The following is a 21,196-nucleotide window of genomic DNA, read 5'->3' as shown; positions in this document are numbered from 1 at the left end:
GAGCTGGTTCAGGGCTTCGTTAGTCCTTGCAGACAAAAGTACTTCCGTCTTTCTCCGCTGGCGCAGTTTAATGCCGAGAGCCTGTGGATGGCAGGCTTTATTTTGCAGCGAGCCATTTTATTTTCGTGAACAATTTCCTGCTGTTCTTATAGAAGGGCACCACGCACGGCTCCATTCACCTGCTCTTGTTATTAAAGCGAAGCTTGCGAACCCTCCCGGACTTCGCTGATCGTGGGTGTTTGTGCTGGCTGTCACTGCGTATGCGTTTGCCGAATAGTTCACACGTAGGACAGCATATATTGAATTCGAAAATGCAAGGTGTCCCAGATGTCGTGCACACTGCTTTAAACAAAAACGAATCTTTCTACGCGATTAAGATCTGCTGCATATTTATCAATGTCCGGTTCAGAAACCATCAGTACATTCTTGTTTCTAGCTTTAAATGAGGCTGTTAAATCTAATTAGCTACAGTTTCTTTATTGCTGCTCGAATTTCCGAAATGTCAATGGAGGCGTTGCAGAGACTCGTAAGGGACGTCATAATGAGATGCTTTAGCAAGGTGCAAATGAGCTGCTTATTTGTGTATACTTCTTGAGAAGAGAGAAATCCTGCAAAATATGAATAAAAAAATATTTCGATTTTACGCCCGCATGAATGAGACAGCGCCATGATCAGAATCTCGGTGCAAAACCCATCTGTTTATCTTTTACTGGGCAGAGCGATGACCATAATAATGTGCGTGTCATTTCCAAGACGCGCCTAAAGCTCTGAGGGATTGTTATGTACCAACATGACTGAAAAATACTACTCTCAGCCACGAGCCGGAGATGAAATGCTTGCATTTACACTTTTCGCTACTCCCTTGCGGTCAAGTGCGTAGTCAAAAGATACCTTTTGCCAGGGTCCTTCAATACTATTCAGAAATAATGCATTGAATGACCCTGATTTTACTATGGACCTCTTCCGTTTTGCGTGAAGACGACTTGGTCACGTGATTTTGCGGGGAGATTCGTTACTTAAGATATGTGAGAAACGTAGGTGCTGGCCATACGCCTCAACAAATGTCAGGCGTCAGAGGCCGACAGAATCTGGGTAGTTCACCAGCGCTTTCTTTTTCAAAACTAGAATGAAGCGGCTGCTGTTTTGGCAGTGTGCTGTTAATTTCATGCTGGATGATAATAATTTGGAGCACGAGCACAGGAAGCAACCGTCAGGACAAATGCGGCCATGTTCGTGTTTACGAGATTAAAACAGCACATGACACGTAAACAGCTCTATACCTGGCGTGTTGTACCCGATTAGTGCGAACTACGCGAAAAGCGGTTTACTGCTGTCGCCGAACAAGCATTTAAACCTTTTGCCGCATCGATTGATTCTCCCGACACACGAGCGCTATCGATCGCGGGTCGCTGCACATCCGGTTAGAGTGCGGCTACAGGGGCATTTCACGTCGCAATTTTACTCAGTACAGATCCGTTCAATCGTGATTGAGCTTCTTCATCCGGATCGCAGATCTCGAGCTTCTCGGTCTCGATCCTATAGGCCAGTCGTGTGCACCCTCAGTGCTCAGTGAGCTCAGTCAAATGTTCCCACAAGTACCTCTATGGCAAATCTGTACAGGTTAAGCGAGCGGTACATTTTAATTGCTCCCTTGGTGTACGGCCCAGACTTGTTGACGAGGTAAACATATCTGTGGCCGTCTATCAAAAGAAAATGAGGGCTTCTGGCAGCAAACTCACGTACTGAGAAAAATTAATCGAAGCAGATGCCATGGTACCGGGATAAATGTATTGCCCGCAAGCTCTTTGCACACCTCTCACACATGGCTTTGCGCTTGGTCCGTGGCATCAGGCTGTTTGCAAAAGGAAGAGGTTGATTCGCGGGCTTTCTCACATCGCCAGAGAAAGTTAACCGCGACGTGTATCTCCTTTTGATGTTCCCTATGGTTAAATGCAAGTTAACAGCTGATGTAATAGCGATTAAAAAAAACAAGGAAGCCAATCAATTTTAATTAAATAATTCCATGTCAGGGAACAAAATACTAATGGCGATATTACAAGTGAATCGGAACAACATGTGCTTGGAGTTACTCCAATTAAATTATGCGTATTTTTTAAATGTTCCTCATAGCTAGGACAACCTGTTAGCTCAATGGCTATCTGCACTATCCTATAGGGCACAACATCGTTCGTCACAATATTCTCTGATGTATCTCCATTGTTCCTGTGGCTTCCATTTAGATTATGATGGCACGTATGCAATTTGCAGTAGTGTGCATTATAGATATCTGAGCAAGTAATTGTTGCTGTCTGACTTGAGCATGCGTACCTGCGAGATTTAATTTTTTTTTTGCATTGCCAAACAAAAGAACCCAACTGCTGCCAACAAAACCTTATTTTAGAACAACCTGCCTAAGCCCCCAGCCGCAGATCATATATCTACAAGTTAGTCCCGGCTGAAAACACCATGGCAGAATCGCAGTATGACACAATAACCAGTAAACTTCGAATGAATACAATAGGTCCCCTGAGCCAAAATTTGCAACTTTTTATAGGTTACACTTTAAAGCTTCCAAGGCATTTGATGTTGCAGTAACCTTTAAAATAGCCGCTTCGACACATGTAACCTGTAGCCACGACATAAATTAGAAAGGAACGCACAAAGATCAAGGTCTTTTAGCAGCCGAGGAACGTTTATGCTATAGGTCACTTGCAACTGTATGTTAAGTGAAAGGTTACTGTGCTAAGAGTGTACAGATGTGCTGGTGATTGGCTCTGCTTTCTATGGAATTACCCTATGAATCAAGCAGCGGCACCTAAATGTCCTTGCTGCAATAGATATACTCCTTCAAGCATGTAATTTACTTATTAAAGCAATGCTTTCAATGCGTTCATACGCAGAGCTTGTCGTGCTAGCTCGGTAGCTTTCTCTTCGAGTAAAGTGGGTCAATGATGCATGTGGTTTGAATCAAGGTCGCACGGATCGGGGGGGGGGGGGGTGAGGTTGGCAGTGGGTCTTTCCGCCTATAGCCAGGCAGGCGCGTAATAGGTACGCTGCAAATTGCGATCCCAAAACAGATAGCTTTAGTAGCCTTTCGTCCACAGCTTTACGAAAACATGGTTTTGCATTAGTTTCAATCTGCCCGCTGGATATGTGGAATATTGTTTTCCGTATTGAGATGAAGCTCATTCGCTTTTTCATTGGGTGAGCATCAAACGTGAGAGTATATCACTTACGGGTTTCCTTCTGTCTCCTCTTGTGCACGATTGAGTTGCGACGCCTGCGACGCTATGATGGCGACGCTCATCAGGTCAGCGTTGCGAGACGCCCTGTAGACGCTAGGGTGATGTTTCTGCTCAGCAGCAGAAGTGAGGTCGTCTGCGGGGTCGCTGCTAACATGCCACCCCTATGTATTCTTACAACACCGTCTGAGGTGCTCGCGTGCAACACTAAACCATCTTATCGCTTTCAGCGCAGTGCCCGTCGGACGAACTGCCAATTTTTTTTCTTCTCCTTATATCCTACTTCCTGAGTAGTTATCTCTGGTGTGCTCTCTTTATAGAATATAACGAAATCATTTGAGTTTTTTTACTACTTTTGGGAGCGGCAATTTGTGCGCTTTTGTGTATTCATCCTATCTTTTTTTTTCTATTACTTGATATTTAGCACAACTATGCACCTCCAACTTACACTGGCTCCTCCTTTTTACATGGAACGAATAGATACTGAAATGGCCGAAAAGAGCTGGCTGTGAACAAAACAGGCATAGGAACCAGAAAGTCATGCTTGAATTCAGGTGACATAAAGGCACTAAAAACGAGGAACACGTGTGTAAGCGTAAGGTCACCTTGCATACATGTAGAGTAAACTTCCCACAGGAGGTCACATTTAAGCCACATTACACTATATGTTCTGCATACACAGACGCACAATATACAGAAAACGAGACGACAGGTCCATAAACGCTCATGAACTCTGGCACAAAAAGGAAACAGTTTTCTCCTTTTCGCATGCACAGCATGTTCCACAAACAAATTGCACCTGCTGATCACTAGGGCATTCAATTTTCGACAGCAGCTACCGCATGCATGCCTATTGGAACGAATTGCCAAAACGCCTGTGTAAGTGGATATAAGCGCGCGCTGAAGGTATCCAAGTGGTCCAAATTAAACCGATGAGCCGTGGCTATTCTCACAACACGTGAGTGGAGTCCAAAGGACATAACTTAAGTCCCTTTTCACTTCCACGAACGGCTTGCGAGATTCGTTTTTAAGCTGTTCTCTTATAAATAGGTTGCTCTTAAAAGGTAAATGTAGAGATTGCCTCGGCTGCACCATTACCTTAAGTTACACAGCTAAAAACAAAGAAAGAAACATTAAAACTGTAAAGGCGTTTATTAGTCGCCGGCATTTGGGGCCGAACGTTAGAGTGTAGAGCCGTGGTAAACGAGACGGACACACGTCTTTTCGGTAACAAGGTCTAGTTTATTCTGTCAAAAGAGAGAATTGAGCGGGCGCGCGCAGTGCGCCGGAAGTGGCGAGGGCTCTAGTAGAGAGAGGAGAAAAGAGGGAAAAGGAGCATAGAGAAGTGCGGTGCGCGGACCTAGAGTGAAAGGAAAGCAGTAAACAAACCAATCAGAAAAGGGAGCTCGCGCACGACGTTCGGCACAGTGAGTCGGATCATGTGTCCGCGTGCCCGGTGTCCAACACTCGTGAAGGTCCGCTTACGGGAGGCCCGCGGGACGCCCCACGGAGTTGTATATGGCTGCGGGGGTGGTGCGCAGCTCCCTCGCCGCGCCGCTACAAGAGCAGGGCACGGACACTCAGCACGAGTGACATTCACGATCAAAAGCGCTGAAGAAGACGACAAGCTATACGTTCCAGTCCTTTTCTACAAAATAAATAAAGAAAGCACTACGTGGTTCTCGGATGATTCGTTTGCATTAGGCTTGTTTCAAGCGTGCAAACAGTAGGCGATCGTCCGAGGAAATTCTCTTGCTGGTGAAATTGCAATGTGTTCAAGAAAGCATCCATCTTGGTGTAAAAGGTTTCTTGATTGTTTTGTCACAATTATGACGACTGCTCCCTTTTCACGCGCGCCTTCATCCTCGTGTTCTTATGTGTCAGTAGCATATTGTGACGCCGAGAATGGCGAATGGTCTTCACATATGGTTCTACGAAGGGGTGATATTTTGGTATATTTGCACAACACGTTACTAAAGCAGTTAGCAAAGATACAAAGTTTGCATAACTGTTTCGCCACGTGTAGCGGTTTGTTAGAGCAAACCTTCGCGATAAATATCCTTAACGAATCCGACCATAACCATCCTGGTGGTTCGGTGGATGTATGGTGGGTAATGACGACCGCGTTTCTACGGGGGTGAAATGCCGAAACGCTCGGGCACTTTGGTTCATGTGCACCTCAAAGAGCACCTCGGAGTCGGGTAAATTATAATTCGTCTATTGCGGTGTCCCTCATTACCCACTGTGTAGTATCGAGACGTGAAACCCCGGAATCCTTATTTTTTGCATCAAAGCCCTCTTGCCGCAACAACCGCATCGGTGTTATAGTTTCTCTGATTCTGGAGTTTACATCATAAATTTTGTAGTCCTTGTCTCTTTCTGTGACTGGCCGCGTTACCGAGATGAAAGCGTACAGGAACTAATACGTTCCCTAGTACTTCGTATTTTTGTAGTGTGTGGAACCACCAATTACAGGTAAGAGCACAGAGGTTTTATTTGTACGTCACTTCACTTGATCTGCTCCATCGTTTCTAACTCCTTTTCCTCATCTCTTAAGCCGTACGCGACTACTCGTTCATGTCGAAGACCAGCGACGCGCCAGAAGAAGAACGGTTTGCCATAAGTGTATACATTGGCTTGGTGCGCCATTTTACCGGAATAGACATAAGGCTGACCTAATTATGTTTTTTTTCTTTTTCTATGGAATGGGAGTGTTTTAATGATGCTCACGCCTTTATCGCTATAACTTGCAAGTCATATCACGGTATTACCGCACCAGGTGCTACTTCATGGACACGCCTCAATTAGCGCTGAACGGGTGTTGAGTGGAACCACTCGTTTACTGCCTTCCCCACAGTTCGCGTAATAACTGCAAACGAGGACGCCGGTCTAATGACGCAATTAACTAGCCTAAATGGTCCACATTTTCGGCAGGGCAGTTACCAGGAGGATACCGACAATGAGGAGAGCTGGTGCCGACAGAGCTAGGGTCATATTTCGCAGCTGTGATCGCTTCGAAACTACACTGTGATTGCACATTTATTCTATACTAGACACCCTTGATGCCTGAGATGGTGCTAATAAGCGAAGAACGTATTATACTTGATTAGATGTTGCTTTCACTCCCCTTGTGCAATATTGTAGCTGGTCGCTGCATGTCTACTTGAGCGCCCTAATTAGCTGACCAATTATATGACCAACTCTTGGCGTCTGATTAAGCTTTTTGACGTAACTTCTTTACATTTTGGCCTTGTCTTCTACAGAATGTTTTCTAGCTAGGACGGCCATACACGAAACGAACTTTTCATGTATGGTGGCTTATTCCATCTGTTTTGTCCTTTATTCTTATTTTTGTTTTGGCACGATGAAGAACACATTCAGTTGCCACGTGGCAAGCGCACGTCAAGGGCACCTAGATGAATATTGTTGTGTTCTCAGATGATGCAATATCGACCCGCATACTTTTCTGAGGGGCACAATCTAAATAAGGGGTAACTAAAAACAAGCGAAGCTCGATGCTTGCACGCGTAATGCGAAGAAGTGGGATCGTTCCCCACATGTGGCAAGCTGTTTTTTCATCTACTTTCATTGCCATTGTTTTATCATTTCTTTAATACAGTTAGTAAGTACGAACAGCTTACTCTATGTCATCCTTGGTGTCATTGTTCGTTGGCTTCTTATGATATGACTAATAAAAATTGGGCTCCTCGGTTAAGCCCCTTTGTTATCGTTCATTATGTATATATATAAACTGGTTAAGCGGAGGAGTTTGACTAAAAAACATAGGCAGCTATCCGAAAAACTTCGCGAGAGAATCAAAGAAGCTAACGCAATTACAAAATCTGATCGATACGAGTCGTTGGATCATGTAGAAAAGCAGAAAAAAGACGTTATAGGTACGCATAACACACGCAAGAACAAGTCATAAAAATATTCAGGAAATTAAACTCGCACTCATAGGCACATGCACAAACGCACGCACGCTCGCACTCACATAATAACAACAAAATTTATGCGGTATCTCTTTACGAGAAAATGAGTTTATTTAGCCTATTATTGTCAGATGATATTAGAATGCGGTAACTTGAGTTACTGCATTCTTACACCACACCATCACCATAATACTATCGGTAGCATAAGTTACGGCATCAATGACTGGTGCCTTCAGGAGGGCTTTGTAATTTTCACTCCATTTCGTTCATTCTCATCTCGAACAATACGTTCACGAAGAATGGTGCTAATTAGTTTATGTTTAATTTTTGCTTTTTGTATTCCACGCTTTCATTTTGCATATGGGCATCTGTTAGCAAAAATGTCATACCCATTCAATTTCATTCGCCTTCTTAGTACAATTAAAATGGCCGGTCTGCGGGGTTTTGATGCAATTAACACATGGTCACCCCTTTTCCACTGATGGTGGTAGTTTGTGCGGGATTCTAATTGCCGTAGCTGTAGATCCGCGAGTCTTGTCACTCTTGTCGACGCGTCAATGAGCCAGCGCTCCTGTACAGTAGTAAGCGAGCTTCATAGGTGTAATTACACACGAAAGAAGGAATGGGTGAGTTTGTTGATTATTTCTTGCAAGTACTTCTTTAATCACAGAATTTTCATAAAAGCAGTCGAACGCTCTCCAGCCTAACGTATCGCAGCAATAAGCTTTAAGCCTCACGCCAGAATCGGTGTCTTCTGGGAATCTTTTAGCCGAGCAAATCAATAAGCCGCGGTAAAACTGACGAAGGTCAGTTTTTTGGAAAGACGCACACAGGCATCCACGTGACTGCTGCAGCGTAAGCTTTTCTTTTTCCTTTTTTTACTTGACCAAGACCACTGTTTTGTTATTCGATGTCTCGGATCACGTATCCGCTCCGAGCAGCGAATCGTCGTCTCTGGCTGTGAAATAGAGGTGGAAATTCAGCCAGAACTCCTTCATTACGACGCGTCTCTTCATGCAAATGAGATTGTTGCTTTACAACTGAACTCATACCATGATCCAAGCAACTTCATTCCTTTTTGCGCCGCTACTCCATTTGCTGCCTTCGCATTATCTATATTACCAGCGAGAATCTTTCAATGAGCAATTTAGCCTGTAAATGAGTGCAATAGTGACCTACTATAGCGGTCGTCAGCAGCCAGCAACCAAAAAAAAAAAAACGCAAGCTCTCAGGAAGGAAGATGCCGGCGGTGCGCAACAACTTCCCATTCGACCCGAACTAGAGCTTGCATTTGCGATTTTCCTCGAGTTTACGTCGATCGCGTTGTTAGCTCCAGTTCAGCCATTGAGGTGGCTTTTCTTGCGCGACTGTAGTGTAATTTTCAACATGCCTCTCTTCCGCATTTGCGAATACGCGCAACAAGCAAAACGTGGTTCAAGGCGACAGTAGTTGCGCTGAGTGCTTCTTTCGAGTGCCAACTTCACTTCCTGTCCCGATGCGCTTGTGGTCGGCCAACTCAGTGAAAGACGTATGCAACGTAATAGCTTTACACTCTCACGTCCCCTCACCCCCACCCCCTACCCGTCTCACTGAGCAGTCGACGCCATGGCCTTGCCGGGTAATGCGAGACAAATGTCCGCAGTGGTCCAATCTATCTTCGTCAACGTGTGACGTGGAATTCGCCTCTCAGGAAGGCTTTTGCGGCCATTGTTTCGACAGCTTTCTCCGGTTGCACGTGTCTTCAAACAAAGTATGGCAAGAAGTAATCTGCGGGAGTGCGCCGCAATTTTACCCAGGTTTTCCGAGCAAGGCTGCCGGTCGGCGCCGGCTATTCATCCTGTCTCGCTTCCGTATGTCATTGAAAACGCTTTTCTGAGAATGTGGCTGCGTCCTACTCCATCACCGCAGTAAGGATTCTTTTTCAACTCCTTTAGACGCTTGGAAAGAAAGAGGTGCTACTAATAAAAAAAAAGATAATAAATCTGACAAGAGGCTGAAAATAAACGCCATTTCACAATATGTTCCGTTGAATAGGTTCAATGCATATAGCCAATAATGTCACGTTTTTATACCTGGTATGCGTTCATAAACACACGCTAACATTGAGGTTGTCATCATGGTTTCTTTTTCACAAATATTACTTGGAATTAACAATGCGAAGGGTCTCTCATGCCATGAATGATGCCCTGCATTACCGGCATGAATTGAAAGTTTGGCGAGTTTGTGTGTACGGTACGATACTCTTGGATTGTAGCGTGAAGTGACACACAGAGATTAGAAGCAGACAGGACAAACGTTAACTCTCAACGAAATTTTTATTGGAAATTATCAACATATATATAAGTGATTGCAAATACTGCAGGATATGAACATGACAAGTCGTACGGACTATCAATTAAGCATATGAACAGGTAGGGAATGCAAAAAACCAAACAACAAAAGGCACTAATTGAGATTAACACACGTGCTGAGAAGATATTGAAATTCGCAATCTACGTAACAAAGACATTGATGCGTGGCTAACGCATGTCTCTCTTTATCTTTTAATGTGAAATGCCTCACTTATTCCAATGCCTCCTTAAACAAAGGTTTACAACCGCAATTGAAACAATGCGGTTTCATAGAGAGAATTCATAGAGAATTCATAGACAATTTGAGAGGGACCGAGAAAACTGTACTGACGTCATATTTATTGGTCACGTTCCGCAAACCATGTCACAACCTATGTACATAGGGCACCACAGCAAACCTTTTTTTTTTCCTTTTTCGATTTTTCTTGTTCTTTCACAGCACTTTTTGCCCATTTCGAAAACTTCTCGAAGGTTACTGATCAGAAATGAAGAGGATAAGAAGCCTTCTCGAGCATATCTGCCTGTTGGGAAAAACTTTGTTGTATACTGCGTGGCAGACCTAAGAGCTGAGTATGCTATCCCCTGTTTACCAAGTTTGGAATGGCAAGAACAAAATTAAAGCACTGGTTTCGTCACCCTGGCCGAATTGTACCAACAGACATGCTCCTCTTGGAACCTTAAGCACAGATCTAAAATATGTAATGTGTTGTTCTGGACAAGCTCAAGCGTGAAATCAAGACCCCCACCATATTTTCGAAAAACCTTGATAATATCCGTACCTTTCTTGATGTAGTTATCGCATGAACAAAACACCAGGTAGTCATCTACGTATCGAAAGGTATGCACAGCCAATTTCTTAAGATTGTTTTGTAGTTTTTTATTGACGTGACATAGATGAATATCACTCAAAACTGGCGCAACTTTTGAACCAATACAAACTCTTTATTTTCGTACATGCATAGAACTACCCCATTTGACAAAAGTATTCTGTAGGCAAAACAACAAAGTCTCTGAAAAAGATTGCAAAGGCATGCCACAGTCCTGAGCAAACCGGAGCTCATCATTGTAGAGCGTTACCGCTTCCTTAACACTACACGTTATTTCCGTTTTCGAAAGCGGATAAAAAGGTCTTGTACATCTCCACAGATGGCCGAGCATTTACATGGATTATTTTTGGTTAGAAAGACTACAATTTCTTCAGAATGTCTTATCAGGAAGGGGTCTTCAAGACAAACTGAAGTTAGCACATTATGCAAGAAAGGTTGAGTCAATGTACTGCCACATTCCTTTTTCAGAAATAATGGCTTGAAAATGAACTTCCTGCTTATGTGTCTTAGCACTAAAAAATATGTCAAGGTGCCGTCTCTTAGATTGCTTTACTCCCGACGCGAGGCGCTCAAGACCAAATTGCTGAAGCCATTCAATTGCGTTTTTCTTAACTCTGTTTAGGTGTGTCTTTTTTGAAACAAAATTACAGTCCTCAATGAAACTTGGTTACAAAATGACATAAGCAATGACTTGGTATTTCGCCCTCGTTATAAAGTTGTTCGCAAGGAGAGGGCTACAAGGGGCGGCGGCTTAGCAGTTCTCTTGAAAGATTCTATTGAGTGTGTTCTCATTCACGACGTCCCAGATCTCGAATGTGTTTGCATGAAAGTATCTTTGTTGGGGTCATTATTTTATACTTTTTGCATGCTATAGGCCACCGGACGCTTCGCATGAATACCTAATTCAACTACAGATCCATATGTGCCAATTGAAAAACATACAGGTTTTTTCTTTTGGTTGGATATCTTAATCTGCCAGGCATGAACTGGGATCGTTGCCGAAGATGTAATAAATCTAAGAGTAGCGCCGATAACGTGTTTCAAATCATGCTCACGCATGATCTCATTCAAATTGTCGGCGAACCCACTCGTGTGCAAAGCTGTTTATCCTATATATTCGACTTGGTATAGATAAAGCATGATTATCCTGTGCATAAAGTATTTATTGAAGAGGGCCTTTCAGATCATCACTTGTTTTTGTTACACTACTTCTCTCCAGGAATGGCTCTCGTAATAAAAAAAAGTCAGCCACTCACGCTCTTTTAAAGATTATTCTCGGGCCACTGATACTTTAATTGCACAGTAACTGAAAACACGTTTTTTCGATATTGATCAAAGCAATGAGCTGAACGACTTGTGGGCACGCTTCACTCTCATCTTCGTCTCTTCGGTTTCAGTCATCGGACACCCGATCACCAGGTATCGGGATGATTCAGGGAGTAGAGGGAGTCTCACAGTACACTGTACTAATATGACTGTGCTCAGAAAATGAGAGCAATAGGGTCAGGTGATCGTTGCGTCGGCGCGAAAGAAGAGAAGCACGGGTAGATGACACGCTCTGCTGTGTTCGTGACCATGGCTTTTGGGTGAAGTATCGCGCCGTGCAAAACTTTCGACCCACTGGATGTTTCTCACGGTAGGCTTTACTGCCATTTTTCTTTACCCGAGACAGAAATCTTAACGCGACAGCTTTACGTATATACGGTTTCGGCGCATGGTATCGCCGACGTTGTCCGTATGAGAAAAATGATCCCCAACAACGCAGGTCCTCCGCCTGGCGCACAGGCGTTACTGCACTCAAAGTAAAATGCATCAGGAAACTCATAAAGTACGACTTACAAGGTACAGACATGATAGCGTCGGATTGCAATTTGAATGTACAAAAGAACATGTTTCTGTTACGCGGAAAGTCAAACACAAACCCCTTTTCCAGCTTCCGTTTAAGACCTGTCTTAATGAGAGCGGCACGCCCCGCTCGGTTCCTTGCAGCACCATCCAGATGGAGCTAACATCCGCGGCAGCGGCAGCGCCCGCCGTGCGGAGGAAAGAAGAAAAAGAACCAGAAAGCTCGCCTTCGTGGAAAGCGTTTGCCGCCAGCATTTGCAGGTAAACATTATGGTTACATAAGTTGCAGTTGCCGGGAGGTGTCAGAAACAGTCAGGGGTCTTTGAATGCTATCGCATACCACTCTTAAAGGCGAAGCTTCCTCGAACTTCTTTGCTCGTGCTTACATTCGATATTTTTTTAGATACGTTCACCCTGTGCAAGGAATCGCTCGAACTTGAGTTTCCGGGGCCAATCAAACAGTGCTCTGTGTGCAAGCATAATGTCGCTGTCGTTAATATGATGCATCCGCCACGGCGTCACAAACATTTTATTACTACGGGTTGTGCGGATACGGACTGGCGTAGTCGAATGTGAAAATGTATATACAGATAAAACTGAAAACAAAGATGGCTATATTTAGCTACAATTTTTTCCCCTAATTTTTGTGTTTGGCTGCATTTGGTCTACAATTTCTCTAGCTTCGGGCTACGCCACTTTGTCCGAGCTGGCAACAATGTAATTGGGGCATTCCTGTAGTTCGTGCGTTCTGTCTGGGTGGTAGTTTCCTGCGTTTTTTGGCTCTTCGTTTGCCTCGCTGTGACATCTTTCGTATGTTCTTTCTTGTTACTCGCTTCTTGTGGGCTTCTTGTCGCCCCGAAGATGAACATAACCACCTCCGTCTCAGCCACATCAAAATGAGTGAGTGTTTCGAATTCACCTTGTTCGTCCATTGCGACGCGGTGAACAAAAGCGCGGAAGTGCGGACAGCGCCTGTGCGTGTCTTCCGCGCGTCTCCGTGCTCGTTTTCATTCCTCGTACTATCATTCCGTGGCGAGAATCGGTTATACAGCACTATAATTGTCATATTGAACATGAAGTTTTGTCCTGGTTCAATTTCACAGTGCGCCTGTGGTGACATGGAGCATCTATATGGCGTCACCTAGAACAGCGATTTTTTCGTATGGCATTGGAGCACCTATCGAATGAGCCTTATTAATGAGCGCTCGTGGACTGCCGTTTTAGTTGAAAACAATGCGACGCGAAATCTTTCGTTTGCACCACTCCGCCCAGCGACGCGCATCAACAAGGTGGCGTCACGGCGGCCTTGTAGCAGCGAGGGACGGTGGTATCGGCCAAAGATATGCGCGGCACGATTTGCAGTTCGAATATATTCTAATCGCTGTTCGCTTTGGAATCGAGTGCCCTACGCAACGCCGCTGACACGCCATGCGGTCGGCGCTCGCGTGGTCGGAAAACGTGTACGGGAAGCTATGGTGCAATAATAATAAAGAATTGCATGGGTGTACTATCATGAGCAATATGGTCGGGAACATAGGAGCGCGTGTCAGATAGCCTCGAACTCCTCTATGGGGGATACGTGGCCGCTGCTGTCGGAAACAAAGTGGAAAGGAGGACGCTGTTCTAATAACTGTTGGCACTCCCACCTTGTCTCTCTTTACAGACCGTTTTATGGGCGAAGAGCAACGTGGCCTCGAAACAGCGCGCCGCCCCGCTCTTCTAATAGCACTGGTATGTGCGGATTCTGTTTTCTACCAGCGGCAGCTTGGAAAGGCAGATGTCTAATTTGCGAATTAGTCCTATGCTAACGTATTCTGTCTGGGATTTCTGCGATGTCAGTTGGCTCAAGGTCGATGTGCTACAACGCTGCAGTATTCGGTTTCAAAAATAACTTTGGGAAGCAAGCGTGAAGTGCATATTCAACCGCGGCAACTTCGCGGACACTGTCTCCGGGATAGCAGAGAAGTCCGCTTTGTATTGCCGGCATAAACAGAAAGCGCTTGGGGTCATCGCGTGTGTGTTCTTAAGGTTTTGTTTCCAGTGAGCGTTTGGCGATGAACTCGAAACTCGACACCCATAATCGAACAGGGATACGAAAGAAAGCTGCGTATACGAGTCGGTCAACCATTGCGAATGCACGCTGTTAACTATTTCTTCGTGCACGCAGATTAGACATATTCTGTTCAAACGTCTTCTAAGACTATCATGCTTGGCAACCAACGTTTTGGAGAAAGTTGAACGAGAGCGTATTTTGAAAGTAGTACGAGCCAATGAAATGAAGGTGTGTTCTTTATCATTATGTAACCAAAGCTGTGCCCACCGCGTGCCAGCCGGCCTTAGTTCACATGGGCTCTCCCGTGCGTCCGAATCTCGCCGATAAGATGTGGACACCGCTCATTGCACGCTGTGTTACTGCAGAAAATAAAGTTCCAGTTGCTGTTCCGACCCTCTCGAGTACCCGAGTTGCCCTTGCACGCACAGGTGCCATTCGATACCTAAACGTACGCATAATCTTCTAACGTATCGCATGCGACTGGTTGATTGTGGCATATTCGCGGCCACTATCACAGTTCATTTTAATAATGGTAACAGCACTCTTAGTTGAGTAATTTTACACCTCTTTATTTTATAAAGCCTGATGCCCAGGTGCCAGATTAACAATTCTTAGAAAATCATAACACGATAATTTTAGGAGCACGAAAGCTAGCAAAACGTGTTTGCTCGTAGCTTAGCAGTTACCTGGATTGGGAGGTACGCTCGCGCTGCACACCGCATGACACATGGAGACACCTCTGATTGTTGTCGCCTGAGTGATAGATACCTTAATAGAGTTCGAGGCTAGACATACAACGATCATAATAATAATAATAATGATCATCTTTGTTACGCCCCCTGCAGGGCAAAGGCCTCTCCCATACTCCTCCTACTACCCCTGTCATGTACTAATTGTGGCTATGTTGTCCCTGCAAATTTCTTAACCTCATCCGCCGACCTAACTTTCTGACGCCCCCTGCTACGCTTCCCTTCCCTTGCAATCCACTCCGCAACCCCTAATGACCATCGGTTATATTCCCTCCTCATTACATGTCCTGCCCATGCCCATTCCTTTTTCTTGATTTCAACTAAGATGTCATTACCTCGCGTTTGTTCCCTCACCCAATCGGCTCCTTTCTTATCCCTTAACGTTACACACATCATACTTCTTTCCATAGCTCGTTGCGCACTCCTAAATTTAAGTAGAACCCTTTCGGAAACATCCAGGTTTCTGCACCGTATGTGAGTACTGGTAAGACACAGCTGTTATACACTTTTCTCTTGAGGGATAATGGCAACCTGCTGTTCATAATCTGAGAATGCCTGCCAATCGCATCACAGCCCATTCTTATTCGTCTAATTATTTGAGTCTCATGATCCGGATCCGCGGTCACTACCTGTCCTAAGTAGATGTATTCCCTTACCACTTCCAGTGCCTCGCTACCTATGGTAAACTGCTGTCCTCTTCCGAGACTGTTAAACATTAGTTTTATGCAGATTAATTTTTAGACCCACCCTTTTGCTTTGCCTCTCCAGGTCAGTGAGCATGCATTGCAATTGGTCTCCTCAGTTACTAAGCAAGGCAATAACACCAGTGAATCGCAAGTTACTAAGGTCTCCTTCATTAACTCTTATCCCCAATTCTTTCCAATCCAGGTCTCTGAATACCTCCTGTAAACACGCTGCGAATAGCATTGGAGAAATCGTATCTCCCTGCCTGACGCCATTCTTTATTGCGATTTTGTTGCTTTGTTTATGGAGGACTACGGTGACTGTGGAGCCGGTATAGATATATTTCAGTATTTTTATGTACGGCTCGTCTACACTCTGATTCAGTAATGCCTCCATGACTGCTGAGGATTCGACAGAATCAAACGCTTTCTCGTAATCCATGAAAGCTATATATAACGGTTGGTTATATTCTGCACACTTCTCTATCACCTGATTGATAGTATGAATATGGTCTATTGTTGAGTAGCCTTTACGGAATCCTGCCTGGTCCTTTGGTTGACAGAATTCTAAGGTGTTCCTGATTCTATTTGCAATTACCTTAGTAAATAATTTGCAGGCAACGCACAGTAAGCTGATCAGTCTATAATTTTTCAAGTCTTTGACGTCCCCTTTCTTATGGTTTCGGATTATGTTAGCGTTCTTCCAAGATTCCGGTACGCTCGAAGTCATGAGGCATTGCGTATACAGGGTGGTCAGTTTTTCTAGAACAATCTGCCCACCATCCTTCAATAAATCTGCTGTTACCTGATCCTCAAAAGCTGCCTTCCCCATTTACATAGCTCCTAAGCCTTTCTTTACTTCTTCCGGCGTTACTTATGGGATTTCAAATTCGTCTAGACTATTCTCTCTCACATTATCGTCGTGGGTGCTACTGGTACTGTATAAATCTCTATAGAACTCCTCAGTCTCTTGAACTATCTCATCCATATTAGTGATGATATTGCCAGCTTTGTCACGGCTGATTCTTGCCTATTCCTAGTTTCTTCGTCACTGCTTTTAGGCTTCCTCTGTTCCTGAGAGCATGTTCAATTCTTTCCATATTATACTTACTTATGTCAGCTGTCTTACGCTTGTTGATTACCTTGGAACATTCTTCCAGTTCTATTCTAGCTGTAGGGTTAGAGGTTTTTATACATTGACATACATACCTGTTCTGTAGCTTGATTCGGAATTCCTCTATTTTCCCTTCAACCGCTAACAGCGGTAAGACTGCAGTGCTAAGAGCGCTAAGAGTGCAGTGGTGGCGTAGAGGTAGAGCATCCGCCTCCTGTTCACGAGGACCGGGGTTCGAATCCCGGTCCCGCGCTATTTTTCACCAGATAAAAAAAAATGTGCGTGTTGATAAAATTGCATAAACAGGCCCGGAGTGCGGCCTGACCCTGGTGACCAGAACCGGTAAGGCACTCCCTCACCAGAGCAGGATTGGCCGCCCTGGTGCAGTACTTGGCCACAACCTCCTATATGAATACAACAATCAAAGATACAACAATAACACGTGACATATATACGTTACGTATCGACTACATTCAGACTTGACTACCGTCCTATTTTGATCGTGGGCCGAGCTCCGGGAGCACTTTTAGGCCAGTCTCCTTTCGATATTGCGCCTACATGAAAGCTAAAAGCTTAGTGACGAGGCGCTATGAACTTTCCCAATTCAAACAACTTGTTGACACCTCTCGTGAAAGCGCGATAACTTGCCCCTCGTCGTCAACAGCATGTTCGCCGTGCACTCTCCAGCACGATCCCCCCATACCAGAATGGTACCCGACAATGAACAGTGCAGTGATCGCAAAACGGCGGCACCCGCCAATAAAACGGTCAAAGTGCAGAACTTCGCATCGCAAGCACACATTTACAAAGCTGTTTGATAGTGCGGTTACTAATAACATTGTGCAGTGGTACGTGCCCAATAACAGCACTGTTTTGAAGCATAAATATTGCTACGGCACAATATGTGCGATCACGAAAGGCCAGCAGTGTGAAGACGACGACGACGATTAGATGCTAGCGCGGGCTGTTGCCTCTTGGCCTAGCGCAGCGTATTTTCGTTGTAAATATATTTGTACATAGCCTTTCGTCTGCGTCATCCTACGTAACATATCTGGTGGAGGTGGACGTTCCCTGTACCTCGTCACGGAGCTTCGCAGTGGACGGTACGTCGAGCCTTCCTTCATGGCTCCCGGCGACGACAACCCGACTCCGCCGGCTCCGACCCCTCCTGCCACTTCGACGACCTACATCACTCTCCCCGCTACCCGTGATCCTGGCGTATTCTCGGGCCACGATGGGGAAGACGGCGACGACTGGATCAGCCTGTACGAACACGTCAGCCGCAATAACCGGTGGGACCCTACTATCATGCTCGCCAACGTAGTCTTTTACCTCGGTGGCACACCTCGAGTTTGGTATCGCACGCACGAAGATGAGCTCACGAGTTGGGATTCGTTCAAGCAAAAGCTCCGAGACTTGTTCGGCAACCCCTACGGTCAAAAACTTGCCGCGCAGAAGGCGCTTTCCGGCCGTGTGCAGACGTCAACAGAGCCCTATGTCACGTACATTCAGGACGTTCTGGCTCTGTGCCGCAAAGTTGATGCACACATGCCTGAGTCAGACAAGGTATGACGATGACGATGACGCCTTCAACTTGCTCGTATTCAACAACGTCGCGACGGTGGATGCTGTTATCAAAGAGTGCCGCCGCCTGGAACTCGCTAAAAGCAGACGTATCGATCAGCAGTTTGCCCGTTTGCCCAACACCCCAGCGACTTCTTCCTGTGCCGACGCTCCTCGTCCCAACAACACCGGCGATATTACCAAGATCGTTGGGCGTGAGATTGAGGCCGCCTATCCGGCTGCCTTCGACTCCAGCCCCACCAACGCACCGGCAGTCACGGTTTCCCTGATCCAGGCAGTTGTCCGCCAGGAGTTCGAAAACATGGGCCTTCACACCATCTGCTCGGCCCATCACCCTGATACCCATCCGGCTTCTTCAATTCCGCCCCGTCCCGCATCGTCTTACCCACCACGTTTCCGCAACCCAGCTGAATGGCGCACTGCTGACGACAAGCCCATTTGTTTTCACTGCCGTCGCATCGGGCACATTTCTCGGCACTGTCGAAGTCGCTGGACTTCCCCGACCCGGTCTGCTTATACTGCCTATTCTCGCCCCTCGGGCGGCCCTTCTCGTCCTTATGCCGCACGCTCCGATAATGCCGCCACTGACTCTCCTGCGCCGAACCGCCCCTATTCTCGTTCGCCTTCGCCCCAACGACGACAATCTCGCTCTCCCCAGCCCCGTCGCTCCTTTTCGCCGACTCCCTTCGGACGCCGCTCCCAGCCGGAAAACTGAATGATGCAGCGCCTCGAGGTGACGCTGCATTGCTCCCTCCGCCGCCAAATCCTCCACTGACGTTGCCCACCCATCTGAACCTTCTTGACGTGCAAGTCGACGGTGTTCCTGTATCTGCTCTTATAGACACTGGGGCGCATTTGTCGGTAATGAGCGCGGACTTTCGTACTCGCCTGAAAAAAATAATCACGCCCGCCACGACGCCTGTTGTCCGTGTCGCCGATGGCGGAACAGCCCCCGTAATTGGTATGTGTGCCGCCCGCGTCTCCTTCGCCGATCGCTCAACAGTCGTGCTATTCACAGTCATCGCCCACTGTCCCCACGACATCATCCTCGGCTTAGACTTCCTCTCCGCACATTCGTCTCTCATTGATTGTTCCGCCAGTACTCTCCGCCTTGACCTGCCTGTTCTGGATCCCGCTGAACCACACCCCAGTCGCCTCAGTTCCGTCGACTTTGTTCGCTTGCCACCTACGGCACTGACTTACGTTGACCTAGTGTCATCCCCACCAGTGCCCGACGGTCACTATATCGCTGCTCCTATACAAGACGTCCTCCTTACACACGGGATCACGGTACCTCATACCGTTTTATCTATTACGGCTAATTGCGTCTGCTTGCCAGTGGTCAATTTTGGCTTGACGACACAAGTGCTGCCACGCGGGATGTCTCTGGCCCAGCTTTGCTCATTCGAAGATCACTCAATAGCATCTATTGAGGTAGACAGCAATTCAGCCGATCCTCCTCTACCATCTCAGTCGACAACTTGCACCATCGCCGACTTACAGAAAATGATTGCGCCCGACATGCCGTCCGAGCACGCTCGTGAGCTCTACCGCGTTCTGTTTTCCTACAACGATATTTTTGACTTTAACGATCGTCCTTTGGCCCAAACTACAACTGTTAAACATCGCATTAATACCGGCGATGCCCCTCCTATTCATCGCCGCCCGTATCGAGTGTCACCGGTTGAGCGTCAAGTTATTCACGCTGAAGTTCGCAAAATGCTTGCCAATAACATCATAGAACCGTCATGTAGTCCATGGGCGTCACCGGTTGTACTGGTAAAAAAGAAGGATGGCTCATGACGCTTTTGCGTGGATTATCGGCACGTTAACAGGGTTACCAAAAAGGACGTGTATCCCCTACCTCGGATCGATGACGCCCTTGACTGCCTCCATGGTGCTCGCTACTTCTCTTCTATTGACCTCCGCTCCGGCTACTGGCAGATTGCTGTGGACGATCTCGACCGCGAGAAGACTGCTTTTGTAACTCCGGACGGTCTTTATCAATTCAAAGTGATGCCGTTTGGTCTATGTAACCCTCCTGCCACTTTCGAACGCATCATGGACTCCCTTCTTCACGGTTTCAAATGGTCCACATGCCTGTGCTACTTGGACGACGTCATAGTATTCTCCCCAACGTTCGCTACGCACCTCGAGCGCCTCTCGGCAGTCCTGGACGTTTTTCGTCGCGCCGGTCTGCAACTCAACGCATCGAAGTGCCAATTCAGCCGTCGCCAGATTACCGTCCTTGAACATCTCGTTGACGCGAACGGAGTGCAACCGGACCCAGGCAAGATCCATGCTGTTACGCACTTTCCTGTTCCGAAGAGTGTCAAGGATGTGCGCAGCTTCATCGGCCTTTGTTCCTACTTCCGCCGTTTCGTGAAAAATTTCGCGGCAATAGCACGACCACTAACCGAGCTTTTGAAAAAAGACGCCCCTTTCCAGTGGGGTGATAACGAGGCCTCTGCATTCTCGCATCTAATCGACGTTCTCACAACGCCTCCCGTTCTGGCCCATTTCGATCCTTCTGCGCCTACCGAAGTTCGTACTGATGCCAGCGGTCACGGAATTGGCGCAGTACTGGCACAACGCCAGCGCGGCAACGACCGTGTTATCGCTTACGCCAGCAGGCTCCTCTCACCCGCGGAGCGCAACTATTCCATCACTGAGCGTGAGTGTCTGGCCCTAGTTTGGGCGGTTGCGAAGTTCCGCCCATACTTATATGGCCGACCCTTTTCCGTTATCACAGACCATCACGCGCTTTGTTGGTTATGCTCATTGAAAGACCCTTCAGGAAGACTTGGTCGCTGGGC

At 46.4% G+C, this 21,196-nt stretch overlaps 1 protein-coding gene across 3 annotated transcripts in view; it reads left to right on the top strand.

Moving 5' to 3' along the window:
• Nucleotides 1–12,941: 12,941 nt before the first annotated feature.
• LOC135905780 (glutamate receptor ionotropic, kainate 3-like) overlaps nucleotides 12,942–21,196 on the top strand; it is a 673,125-nt gene continuing 664,870 nt past the window's right edge. For all 3 annotated transcript variants that reach the window (XM_070539667.1, XM_070539668.1, XM_070539669.1), the window contains exons 1-2: nucleotides 12,942–13,097; nucleotides 13,861–13,928. The gene's annotated coding sequence lies outside the window, so the exon portion shown is untranslated. The remainder of the gene's footprint in view (nucleotides 13,098–13,860; nucleotides 13,929–21,196) is intronic.

This window comes from Dermacentor albipictus, chromosome 5, assembly GCF_038994185.2.
Source record: "Dermacentor albipictus isolate Rhodes 1998 colony chromosome 5, USDA_Dalb.pri_finalv2, whole genome shotgun sequence".
In the NCBI taxonomy this organism is placed as follows: domain Eukaryota; kingdom Metazoa; phylum Arthropoda; class Arachnida; order Ixodida; family Ixodidae; genus Dermacentor; species Dermacentor albipictus.
The sequence above is the reverse complement of the archived record's forward strand: the minus strand, read 5'-3'. Positions and strand labels throughout refer to the sequence as shown.